Source organism: Nestor notabilis, unplaced genomic scaffold (assembly GCF_000696875.1).
Source record: "Nestor notabilis isolate BGI_N333 unplaced genomic scaffold, ASM69687v1 scaffold23326, whole genome shotgun sequence".
Taxonomy (NCBI): domain Eukaryota; kingdom Metazoa; phylum Chordata; class Aves; order Psittaciformes; family Psittacidae; genus Nestor; species Nestor notabilis.
The window spans coordinates 12,235-20,206 of record NW_009934646.1 but is presented as its reverse complement, the minus strand read 5'-3'; positions in this window follow the sequence as shown (position 1 = coordinate 20,206).

The window sequence follows — 7,972 nt, the reverse complement described above, 5'->3', positions numbered from 1 at the left end:
TATTCTATGATTCTATGATTCTATTAAAAGATTTGCAGCAATTTCATAGACCCTCCTTTTAGCAAGAGAACAATTTTCTGAACCAATGTTGTCCCTGTAAATAAACACCCCAAAGATGAAGGCTTTGACTGTGTCTGAGTTAGTTTAACGTTAGTGAAAAGTTTCCTTAGTTCTCATAGACCTCAAATTTACTCGCTAGCAGGCTTGCCGATCCTCTAATCCTGTGAGCAGCCTCCACTGTGAGAAGTTACTAGCATGACTTCAAACAGTATCCTTCATCTTGGTGAGCTTTAAAGTTTTTCAGCAGCTGAACATAGTTAAATCCACCTCTCAAAATACACTGGCAGATACTGTCTTTCATTTGGGAAGGAGCACTCAATGAGTCTGGACATAAATTTTCTAATCTATAAGAGTGCAACACCAGAGTTATTCACAATTTCAAAAGGCAGTTTTCTTTTATCATCAGAAGGGCTGATAAGGTAGAAAAAACTATCACTGTGGTACAAGATTTCTTGAGGTCACTTGCCAAAAATCATGCACAATAATATACCTGCAGAACAATAACGCAGTTTACAAATCTTCATTCACTGGCATCACCTGATCAGGGACCCAGCTGGATTCACATCACAGTTTATGCCTGAATAAATATCCAAATAAAGATCCTATGAAGTCTTTCGTACTTCGTTTATTTGTAATCACCCTGTGACCGCAAACTTGCATTAACCCACACAAAAGTGGACTGAGGAGATCCTAGCAGAGAGCAGGGACTATCTGGGGAGGTTTTGAATGGCTTCCAGGGCTGATGCAACTCCTGGAGAACTAGATGGGCACTGCACAGGCCTCCTGCCTTAAGATAATGTTTTTGTGGCGAGGGGACGACCCAAGGAGACTCTGGATTGAAGGTCTGGATTGAAGCCCAGTACTTGAAAGATTCAAGCAGGTAAAAGCACAGAGTATTTTGTGTGAAAAGCAACAAGCAGTGGGAAGATGAGATGATACGGTGCAGTCACATCTTTAATGAGATGGAGGAACATTTTCCCAATATTTTACACAGCTTCTTGTAAAACTAATGGCTCTGGGAAGCCTGTGTCAAGAAGCCAGCCAAGAAAGGCTGCACTAGGTTTGATTGCAGATCCATATAGCTCTGTACCTCGTCTCTAACAGGGAACCCCAGATACATCCAGCAAAGTTTGGAAAAACAGGACCAGCACACAGTGGATACCTCACTTCTTCCCAACAACTTGCAGCTGAGAGTTTTCCTCACCCAGGGGCTGCATTTTTTTTGCTTGGATTAGTACATGGGAAGCACACAGCTCAATGAATTTCTGAAAACTTAGTTTCTTAGGTCAGTGAGTTTAATATCATTTATGGGAGTAATCATAAAGCTGTGAGCAAGGAAAAAAGTAAAAGAAACTATCTTTTGTAGATGTCAATAGTGATGCTGTAAGAACTGGACTTCACTTAGAGGAACTAGAGCAAGCACTGCAGCACGTGTAGCTGACAGGAGCTCCTCACATTAGTCATATGCTGAAGCACACAGCAATCAGAGCTTTTTAAAGCAAAGAGGACTTAAAAACATATCACTGTGATTACTTTTCTAAATCCAAAGCTACACAGCCTTGAGCATAACCCACATTCCAACACAGCACTGTGAGGTCCAAACCCAAAGATGCTTCTGAGCAAATACTGCTCCTGCACTCCCTGGCAATAAATACAGTTCTACTGGCACATCCTAAATTTACCTGCTAAAAAGCACAGGACAAAATCAAACATTCAAGACGTTTGTCTTCAATGAAATATCAGTGCTATGAAGTTGTACTTCCCAGATTCAGATTTTCCATTTCCTGGACTCCCTGTGCCTGCAAATGGCAGTTTATGAAAGCAGCGTGTACACCTTGTTATGAAACACCACTAATCCTATTTTTTAGGCTCTGTTTTGAGGTGTATGATTTAGCTCAGAAACTTACATGTAATGAAGGGTTTGGGGACTTTAAAAAGTAGATTGTGAGCTGAATGTTTTGTTTTTTAAAAACATCCATTATCTTGAGTTAAGCTGAATATGAGATATTTATCCTTGGAAAACTGAATTGTTCAATATCTCTGCCCTCTGGGAGTTTAGTTTCTTGTATATTGAAAAAAAACAAAATAAGCTGGTAAGTATGCTTTTGGTTTCAATAGGGGTAAAATAGGAGTTACACAAGCTCTTCTAAGGAAAGAACCACTAAAAGCAGTATAATTTACGCACAGTGTATTTGTCCTGTTGATGACCTATGTGAAAAAACCCTGACAAAGAGGGACTGACTCATAGCTCATGAGTAAGGGGAAAAGACTGTTGCTCTGAAAGCTCAAGAAGGAAAAGAAACCAAAGGCAATTTAAATAAAAAAAAAAAAAAAGAGATGCACTTCCAAGGCAGAGCATACATTTTTCTGCACTAAAAGGCACTATTTGAAGCAAATTTACTTCAGATCAGCTTAAAATTATTTTTTCAGATGGGCACATAATGGCCTATTGGATCATATTATGGGCAGATAAGAGGTGAAGAGCACGCACAAGATTAAGGCAGTGTCTGGAAACAGCCTCACTAGCAGAAACATGTTTTATTAACACACCTTGTATAATAGCGCACATAATTAGGTTAGGCTTAGCAACCGATGGCTTACCAGAGCTGTTCTTAACTTTCTAAATGTGAAAGCAAAAGTTAACATTGGGATACGGAAAACCAGGTAATGGTACTGGAAGGTGAGGGATGTTCACTGACTGCAGCGGCTGCAAGCATTTCTACCATGCAAAAAGATACCAGATGAATGGTCAAGTCCAGAGCCACCCAAAATGGCATCCATCACCCTCCTGCAGGAACATGACGAAAATTTCCGCTCCATCACCATGACAACTCGTGCTACATCATTGCCATAGTAACCAGCTGAACATCATTAGCTTTGAACCACACACACAGTGGCCTACGTGCCAACGAGGAGGAGCCACCACCACGGCCAGGGGCTCTGCTCTGCCCTGCAGCTGGTCCCACCCCAACACATCTTTGTGATTTAATCCAACCTTCTTCCATGTTTCCTACCCCCACACTGCCAACCAAGCTCATCACCACCACTGGCTCTCCAAACTTGAGTCCATCTCATCACCTGAGCAGTAATTTCGTGCATTTTACTGTTGCTTCCCCCCTCCAAAGTGATTTATCACACCAAGATTAAATACAAGTAGAAAAATTTTGTCTTCCCAATGAGTCACTGAAAATCTGTTTTATTAAACCAGCGCACCACAGGGTGGCTTTAGATGCTGCATTTGCATCCTACGCACACATTCACAGTATCAATTCAAAGGCACTGTCCTGTCCCCTGAAGAGCCACAATTTCAACATCGTCATGTCAAAAGAATGTGTTTACTGTGCACCACCAAAACCCATGCGATCGTCATTTTAATACTCCAGCTCAGGCCAGGCTGAGTTGCCATTGTGTGCAGTGATGTAAAACAGCAGCAGGGGAAGCTCACGCTGATGTTTTTCAGATCACATCAAAGCCCAGAAGTTCACAGCTAGATAATGTCTTTTAGCCAGCTATCTACCAACATGGAAGAAGGAAAAATAAATACAATTATTACTGTGTTTTGACCCTGCCTGGGGGTAGAGGGTGAAGCATGGGTGATGCACAAGCTTGGCCATCAGCAGAGAAGGATGTAGCAGGTTTGGAGCAGTTTGTGGTGTGGATTATTCAGGGGTTTGGGGGGACTCCCATGGCCCAGGGGCACCATCCCCACTCAGCTGCTGGATAAAGCAAGCCCAGATCCCTGCTGAGTGCTTCAGGTCCACCCTGTGTGCATCAGTCGTGCTGAAAGTGCCATGAAACCAGCTTGTCCACCTCTTGGAGGACAGGTGAGAAAGGGTGAGGTCCCTGCTGCTGCTTTGGCTTGTCCCCCCTCCACTTTCCCTCTGTTACTCTCACCACTCCTCTGCCTCCTACGGATTCTCCTTGTGGTTGATGCAGGCTGCAGCACTGAAAGAACTCCGCAAACTCAACATGTAAAGGGATCCTTCCCCCCACGAGGACACCCAGCAGCATCTCATGGGACTTGTGATCGCCCAAAGCAGCACAGCAACATAGCCCTAGTGCCTGGGCCACCCAGCCCCTGCACTGCCCCATCCCTGCACCTCAGCCTCCACTGCTCAGGGTTGCTATGGTATAACCATACTTAAGCTAGTACAGTTTAACTGGATATACCATACACATATGTGATTATACCATATGTACACATATATATATGCATATACACATGGTTATACCGTATACCACAGTATCTCTTCCCACATTAGACTACCAAAAACCTCTTACTTTCCATTAGGCTTAAACCCTAGCCTGATGCTCCCTAAATGGATTTTAACAGTCATTCAATCATACTGCACTGCCTTGCTAAAAAATGATTTAGTTCTCTCACTGTTTAGGAAGAAAAAAAAAAAAGGCAGGAGGAAGGAAAAAGCCCTACCCCAGCTTTTCTAAAATGGAATGCAATTTTAAGCGAATGGGTGGCTTTCAACAGAAAAATCATAAAAGCTTTTGTACAGGTTTGTTTTGGTTTGGTTTTTTTTCAATTCAATAAAAAGTTCCTCTCAAAGAAGATGAAACAACATCATTTTAGTATTCATACATGTATTAAGGTACAAAACTAGATACCTGCTATTGCTGTTTACAGCTGAAACAGAACTATGTAAATTGCTCGATGGGGAAAAAAGTCAACAAGACTCAAACAAATCCAACTAGAGCAGTAAAATCTATTCAATGTTTATAAATGTAGAGAAGAGTATATATTATTTTATCCTGGAGAGACAGATTCCAAAATTACATTTTTCTCTTTGTATTAATACCACCCTCTAGTGGCAGTTTTTCTGCCTTACGGAAGCAATAACATAGTTGACATACTGATCTTAGGCACCAGGAAATGGAAGAATCGCAAATAGCGATGTGCCTACCTGTGCTGAATTTAACACCCACACTCCGCAGCCTCGGAATCTCTGCAGCTTTGGAAAAAGCCATACTTGGCTTGTTTCAAACATAGCTTATAAAAATAAGTGCCTAATGCTACTATGAAAAGCATAAAATTGTAGTATCCTTATAATGCACAGTTGTAGAATAACCTTCCAGATGGGTAAGTAAGTTCTTCAGTGCCTGGTGAGCAAACTACACTCTGAAGCATGAGCCTTATGCTTTTAATATGTTACTATCTTATCAGCCTGCTGAAGATGTTTTAGTTGATAGCTTTAAGGCAGATATGGCAAGAACTTGTGAGTGTTCTGTCTCTGGACTTGCACCTCCTTCTTGAACATACTGCAAACTCATCAATAAGGTGGTGGTGGGATTTTTTACAATTTGGGTCAGAAACAGCTGATCAACTACATCTAAGTGTATTGAATTTGCAGGCAAAATGGTGTAGGTGAATTGCTCAGAAGGTTGGGGTGGGGACTTGATTCATCATGCTAAGCCCCCATTTCCATAACAAAAAATGAAGAACAAGCTTTTCCCATAAACCTGTTACCCAATCACAGTTGAAAGCATTTTCTCTTGCTCTCTCTTGACAGGGATGCAAGAAGAGAAGAGGAAGATAGATAGCTTTACTTGGTTTACACTTCTTGCCTTCAGCAGAGCTCCAGGCACCTTACTCAGAGGTGAGCTCTACAAAAACAAAGCATCCACACCTAGAATAGGACTTGAGTTCAGGCAGATTTGCAGGGTCAGAATAAAAGCAAAAGGCTAAACCTGTTAGTGTCCCCAACACCTCCAACAAGTGCTGGCACCTCCCAGGGTGGGACATGGTCCGGTCATACTGTTGGGGGCAAAAGCAGCCTCAAGTCTCCCACTGCAAGACTGATGTAGAGCCCTAAGATGAAAGGCATGGTTTTATAACCCAGTTTTCACTCCTGAAGTCTTGTATGCTCTTACATTTTGTATTACAAGTGATACAGAGTCCCACACAGTCCCAGGTAGCCTTTGAAGAAGCATCACTCCCCATTCCCAAAGCACCAGAGCCAGCAAGTGCACTGGGAGGGTACATAACCGCAGGCTGCAGCAGCCACCCCTGGTCCTATTGAAACTGGGTAGTCCTTTAGCTACTGTTGCTGTTCACACAGTAGCCCAGTGATGACTGCACCCAACCAGAAAATAGATGAGTTTCTCTTCTTCAGGCACTTTAATCTCTCATCCCTGATTTGCCAAGACAATGACCCAGAGCTAGGGAGAGGAAACCTGCTCCTCACCTGAGAGAGCAGGGAAATACCTAGAAGCTCTGCTGAATGTTGCATAAACATGCGGAGAATAGAGACGTTGACTTGAATTCCCCTGGTCAAAGGCAGCCTTGAACCTGGGTATGACACTTCAGTAAGTAAATGCTTAAGAGACCATCAGGCTATTCTGTACTGTGGGACACAACATTCCCTCTGCTTGTGTTCCCAGCAAGGACTAACTCCAAGGCAAAATCAAAGGCTGGGAATTCAGCTTACACAGATACCCCCAGCCTCCCCTAGCATCTCTCACTAACCCTCATTTTACCTCTGACCACTGTGAATGAGGACCACATCATTCTCCCCACAGGAAACTTCAAGGTCTTGGTTCAAGGTTGTTCATCACAGTGTACAATGATGGCAATGCTGGCTCTTTATGGCTCTAACCCAAGGAATTCGACTTGCACACACTAGAAAACCTTTCAGTACTTTTGTAGCAAATGATGCATACACCACAGTCAAAAATTTAGTGCCACTAAATATTTCATCTGATCAGCAGTAAGCTGCACAAATAAAGCAGATTGCACTACTCTGAAGTTTCAAATGTTAGCTCATAGTATCACATCCCAGCTAACAATGGGATACAGCAAAGCCCATCTTAATCATCTGCCCAAAACAGCTACTTCACCAAGGTTGTTGGTACCTAAAGACTTAACACCACCATCCTGGGAATGATACAGCTATTTTAAAGTAGTCACATAAAACCAGCAACCACAACTACAAGCAAGGTCTAGTGCAGCTTTTACAGGATATAAATTTTAGATGTGTTCCTGTGAAATTAGGCCAGCAACACAGAGGGACCAACTAAAATCTTCTGCTCATGGTCCATCTGCATTGCAGTCCTTTTGTGTTTGCTTTCTCTCTGCCTGTCTTTCCCAGAGCCACCATCTGCCCCAGCCCATCCTGCACTGACTTCCCTCCTCTTCTCCTGCACTTTGCTATTCTTGCCTCTGCCATGTACAGCTGGGGCATGGTCAGGTCCCAGCCACAAAGTGGAGATCTCTGTTGTCCTACCACAAACCCAGAAGCTGCAACACCAGGTTTAAAGTCAGGAGAGAAGTGGACTCAAACAGGCAAACTCTTCCAGAAAAGAGTTTGTTATAATTGCTCCACAGCAGATACAAAAATAAGTCAGGCAATGTGTTGAAAGCATGCATGCACAACAGGCAGTTCCTGGAAGAAAGTGATTGAGTACTTAAACAATTTCATGCCAAAAGAATCTGTTACTTTTCTCTTTCAGGGAAGGCTTTATCTTTTGCCAGTCCTTCGCTAACAGGAAAAGAAAATCAAAGTCTAATTCCATCTTGCATTTGACTTCTTTATCTTGTATGCTTGCTCTGCAAAGCATTACGCTATTGCTGTCCTTTGTCAGCATTCTCATTTCCCGACCCTCCCCTGCTTTTCCCGATTAACAGCTCCTGCTTTTGCACGATTGCAGCCCAAAGGCCAGCCTTGCTGAGCAGCACAACAGTTGTCCCCAACAGACAGGACACTGACCTTCTGCTCTTAAGGTTCAGGCAGAGCCTGAGCCAACAAGCAGTATCTGGCCTCGGCTGCATCCACCCGCGCAGGGCTGACTTACATCTCTGCGAGTCTGAAAACAGACTACCAGAGAAAACAGGGCAGAAACACCAAAGTTCCAGCCAAGGGAGTTAGCATAGTGCCAGCACTTCTGGAAGCAATCACAGAGC